Source organism: Galeopterus variegatus, unplaced genomic scaffold (assembly GCF_000696425.1).
Source record: "Galeopterus variegatus unplaced genomic scaffold, G_variegatus-3.0.2 Scaffold9965, whole genome shotgun sequence".
NCBI classification, from domain to species: domain Eukaryota; kingdom Metazoa; phylum Chordata; class Mammalia; order Dermoptera; family Cynocephalidae; genus Galeopterus; species Galeopterus variegatus.
The window spans coordinates 18,224-23,674 of NW_007736076.1; the positions used below are offsets into that span (position 1 = coordinate 18,224).

A 5,451-nucleotide genomic window follows, 5' to 3' on the forward strand; every position below is an offset into this window, starting at 1 on the left:
AGGCAGTTGAAAGAAATTGTTCCTGAGGAAGCACCAACATTGGCCTTTCTAAACAGACTTTATATTAGCTATTACAAATATGTTCAAAGAACTAGAGAAAATCATAACTAGTGAACTAAAGGAAAGTATGAGAACAATGTCTTACCAAATAGGAAATATAAATAAAGAGATAGAAATCATAGTTTAAAAAAAAAGAACCTAATATAAATTCTAGAGCTGAAAAAAAAATCAACAAACTTGAAGATAAGTCAATTAAGATTATCCCTTTTGAGGAACAGAAAGAAAATAAAATTAAGAAAATAAGCAGATTGTCAGAGATCTGGGGCACACCATCAAGCATATCAACATATGCATAATAGAAATTACAGAAAGAGATGAGATAGAGAAAAAAGCAGAAAGAATATTTGAAGGGCCGGCCCGGTGGTGCCCTGCTACAGTGCGCCGCTTGGGAAGTGCGGCGGCGCTCCCGCCGAGGGTTCGGATCCCACATACAGACCAGTTCCCGCTCACTGGCTGAGCAAGGTGCGGCCGCAACACCGAGGGTTGCGATCCCGTGGCCGGTCCCAGTCTGGTACGGGCGTGACACTGAGGGTTGCGATCCGTTGCCGGTCACGAAAAGTCAACACATCCAAGAAACTCAACAAACTCCAAGTAAAATATACTCAAAAATATCCACAATGAGACATGTCATAATCAAACTGTTAGAAGCCAAAGGCAGGGGGAAAGATAGAAATTGGGAAAGGGCCACAAAAATTGATTATATTGTATAATGATGAATGTACTAATTATCCTGATTTGAACATGAAAAATAAATAAATAAAGCCAAAGACAGAAAATGTTGAAATGAGTAAGACAAGCAACTTGTCATGTACAGGGGAACCTCAATAAGATTAACATCTGATTTTTCATCAGAAATCATGGAGGTCAGAAGATAGTGGGATGATATTTTCAAAGTGCTGAAAGAAAACAACAGTCAGCCAAGAATTCTATATCCAACAAAATTACCTTCCAAAAACATAGGAGAAATTAAGATATTCCTAGATAAGCAAAAACTGAATTTATCACTAACATACCTGCCCTACAAGATATACTAAATGGAGACCTTCAAGCTTCAGTAAAAGAACACTAGAGAGTTTTTCAAATCCACATTAAAAAAAAAAGTGCACCAGGTGAAGAGACAAAGACTGAGCAGTTTTGCCCACATTGCAGCACAACTCAGCAGCAATATATTTTTCCACATAGAACCTGGGAGTAGGAGATTAAGAATCAAGTCTCTTTTCTCTCCTTCATCTGTGAGTTTTTTTTTTATCTTCAGCTACATTTTTCAACTTTAAGAGGAATTTTATCATCAAACACAATGGTTAACAATGTTACAAACAAGACAGATCATCACTCCATTAACTCCCATGTATTCATTAGGAATCTCAACACTCTTGTGGTTACGAAGTCTGTTGTAGAGGCAATCTTCTCAAAGTATGGCAAAATTGTGGGTTGCTCTGCTTGCAAGAGCTTTGCCTTAGTTGAGTATGTTGATGACAGAAATGCCTGGGCTGTAGCAGGAGAGGATGACAGAGTGATTGTTGGCCAGGTTTTATATATTAATCTGGTTGCAGAGCCAGAAGTGGACTAAGGAAAAGCAGCTGTGAAACAATCTGCAGCAAAGATGTAATTCTCTTTTTTGCCTTGGACTATGACTTTCAATGGGAATATTATGACAAAATGTATAGTTATGCAGCACGTGTTCCTCCTCCTCATCTCATTTTTCAGGCTTTAGTGCCCTTGAAATGCCAGCATGTATCAGGAAACACCTCATGAAGGACCAAAAGTGGCTTCAATTCTAAGAGTGGACAATGAGTTCTTCTTTCAAGTCTGGAAAGTTAAAAGGAGATGACCTTCAGACCATTAAGAAGGAATTTGCCCAGATAAAACACAAAGTGGATTCTCTACTGGAAAGCTTGGGGGAAAAAAGTAAAGGAACAGAGTACACAAGGAGAGGTGAAGAATGTTAAGTAAGAAGAGGACAGAGCAGCAGCTTCCTGAAGAAAGATGAGACTAATGTGAAGGTGAAGTCTGAAGAGGGTGCAGATGACTCAGCTGAGGAGGGGATCTACTGAATGATGATGATAATGAAGATGGGGGATGGCCAGCTGGAGTTGATCAAGAATGAGGAAAAACAGGCTGAGGAAAGAGAAGAGGACAGAGACAATGCCAAAGGCAAGGATAACTGTTAAGTACATAGTGGGGTTTAGAACTCTTATCCCATTATTTCATTACCTAGGTGATTGTCTAATATTAATTTTTTTTACCAGATTCTCTCCCTTAGAATCTTCAGCACATGCTCCCCTTCTCATCCTCCCCATGTTCATTAATTCATATTACGCTATGCACAATCCCATTTTCATTTCCTTTGACACTCCTAGTAGTTTTGTTATGTCTTGGCCTACAATTTTTGCTCTTAATTTTGACACCCTTTATTACTTAACAATAAAAAAGATGTATGGTTTTTATCAACTGTCTATGAAATAATCCTTTATTATACAGGGAGTACAGTTCTTTCCATTCATACAAGAGTTCAGTAGTTGCTTCCCTAACGACAAAGACAATCTCATTTAGTTGAGTAGAACTTGAGAGCCACTTTGAGTTACAAGTATGTGTGTTATACTCCACGTAAGAGTGCTGTGTGGGGCTGTTCAAAACAAATGTAACAATGTATTTTTGTGAATGAGAGTTGGTATGTCAAATGCATCCTCTAGAAAAGTAAGTAGTGTTAACAGTCATAAGATTTGTTTCCTAACATTGAAACTGTGGGTTACTTTTGTGAACAGCCTGACGTTTGGAACCTTTTTTCCTAAAATAAATAAATCCTTTATTTATTTATAGGAATTTTGAGAAAAGTAAAATAAAATAAAATAAGATAAAATAATACCAGCAAAGTTAATTACTCAGATAATTATAAAAGACAATACAAATGCACTTTTATTATAACTTTTTCTAACTGATTTAAAAGATAATTGCATAAGTCAATAATTATAAAACTGTGTTGATAGGCCATAACAAATAAAGATGTAATTTATATGAGACAAAAATAGAAAAAAACCCAGAAGGGAATGGAGCTACTATACTTTTGAAATTAAGTTTGTATTAATCTGAACTAGATTGTTATAAATTAAGATGGTAATTGTAATCCCCAAGGCAACCATTAAGAAAATAGAAAAAAAAGTAACTTAAAGAAATGACAAAAGAATTAAGATGGTGCACAAGAAAGTATCTATTTAACACAAAAGAAAGCAGTAATAGAAGAATAGAGGAACAACAACAACAGAAAGATATAAGACATATAGAAAACAAATAGCAATATGGCAGACATGAATTTTATTGTATCAATAATTATATTAAATGTAATGGAATAAACACTTCAATCAAAAGGCAGAAATTGACTGAATGGATTAAAATAAAGACATGATTCAACTATACTTTGCCCATAAGAAACACATTTGAAGTTCAAAGACAAAAATTCGTTTAAAACACAAGGATGTAGGACTAGCCAGTTAGCTCAGTTGATTAGAGCGAGGTGTTATAACACCAAGATCAAGGATTTGGATCCCCAAACCACCCAGCCACCAAAATAAATAAATAAATAAAATACAGGGATATATAAAGATGTTTCCTGCAAACAGTAACAAAAAGAGAACTGAAGTGGTTATAAAATTATCAGACAAAATAGACTTTAAGACAAAAATTCTCACTAGAGACAATGAAAGACACTTTTTCATGGAGAAAGATACTTTTTTTTTTTTAACCAGTAAGGGGACCGCAACCCTCAGCATGGTGTGGTCTGCACCACACTCAGCCAGTGAGCGCACCGGCCATCCCTACATAGGACCTCAACCTGCGGCCTCGGCGCTAACAGCACCGCGCTCTCCTGAGTGAGCCATGGGGCCGGCCCGAGAAAGATACTTTTTGATGAAGAAAATGTCAGTCCATAGAAAGACATAACATTATGAACATACATGTGACTAATAATAGTCACAAAATACATAAAGTAAAAACTGACAGTATCGAAGGGAAAGAATAGACAATTCAACAATAATAGTTGAAGGCTACAATACCCCACTTTCAATACTAGATAGACCATCTGTGTAGAAGATCAACAAGGAAATAAACAATTGAACAACACTATAAACCAACTAGACCTAATAGATGTTTATGTTACACTCTATCAACAAGAGCAGAATACACATTTTTTTTTTTGCAAATACAGATAGAACATTCTTTAGAATGGAACACATGTAAGGCTATTTTTTAAAATCTTTAATACATTTTAAAAAATTAATATTAAAATCTTTAATACATTTTAAAAAATTAATACCATGCAAAGTATGTTCTCCATTCACAATAGAATTAAATTATAAACCAATAACAGAAAAAAATTTGGGAAAAATAAGTATGTCAAAATTAAATAATCCACTAATAAATAGTGAATTTAAAAAGAAATCATGATTAATATTAGAAAGTACTTTGAGATGGATGAAAAGGAAAACACATACCAAAAAATACAAAAACTTATGAAATATAGCTATAGTAGTGAATAGAGGGAAATTTATAGCTACAAATGTGTATCCTAAAAATGATTTAAAAATCACAAATTAATAACCTAACTTTCTACCTTAAGAAACTAGAAAAAAAAAAGCAAATTCAACCTAAAGCAAGCACGAGGAAGAAAATAATAAATACTAGAGCAGAAATAAATGAAATGGAGAATAGAAAAATAGAGAAAAATCAAGAAATCAAAAGCTGATTCTTTTAATAAAAGATCAACAAATCGAAAAATATTTTGTTAGACTGACCAAGAAAAAAATAAAGAGAGAGGATATTCAAATTGCTAAAAGCAGGGGAAAGAAAAAGGGAACATTACTATTGATCTTACTATGAAAGATTGTATGTCAATAAATTATATAATGTAGAGGAAAATAAATTCCTAGAAAGACACAAACTGATTCAAGAAGAAATAGAAAATCTGAATAGACCTATAACAAGAGATTACATTAGTAATTCAAAATATTTCCAAAAAGAAAAACCTAGCACCAATTCTTCACAAATTCTTCCAAAAAAATAGAAGGGGGAGAAACACTTCCCAACTGACTTGCCAGTAGTAGCCTGCTATAAAATGAGACAAAGAAATCCTTTGAAAAGGAAACCACAGGCTAATATCCCTTAGGAGTACAGATGCAAAACTCCTCAACAAAATGCCAGAAAGCTGAATAAGGCATCACAATCAAGTGGGATTCATCCTAGGAACACATGGGTGGTTTAACATATGAAAATCAGTCATTGTAATACACCACATTAATGGAATAAAGGACAAAAACACATAAAGCAGTACAGCATAATGGCTAAGAGCATGGGACGAGTAATCAACTACATAGGTGCTGTAGAATGAATGTCACCCCA

General features: G+C 34.5%; 1 pseudogene; it reads left to right on the forward strand.

Annotated features, from left to right (window-relative positions):
• Positions 1-1,357: 1,357 nt before the first annotated feature.
• LOC103609701 lies at positions 1,358-2,231 on the forward strand (annotated as a pseudogene).
• The last annotated feature ends 3,220 nt before the right edge of the window (positions 2,232-5,451 follow it).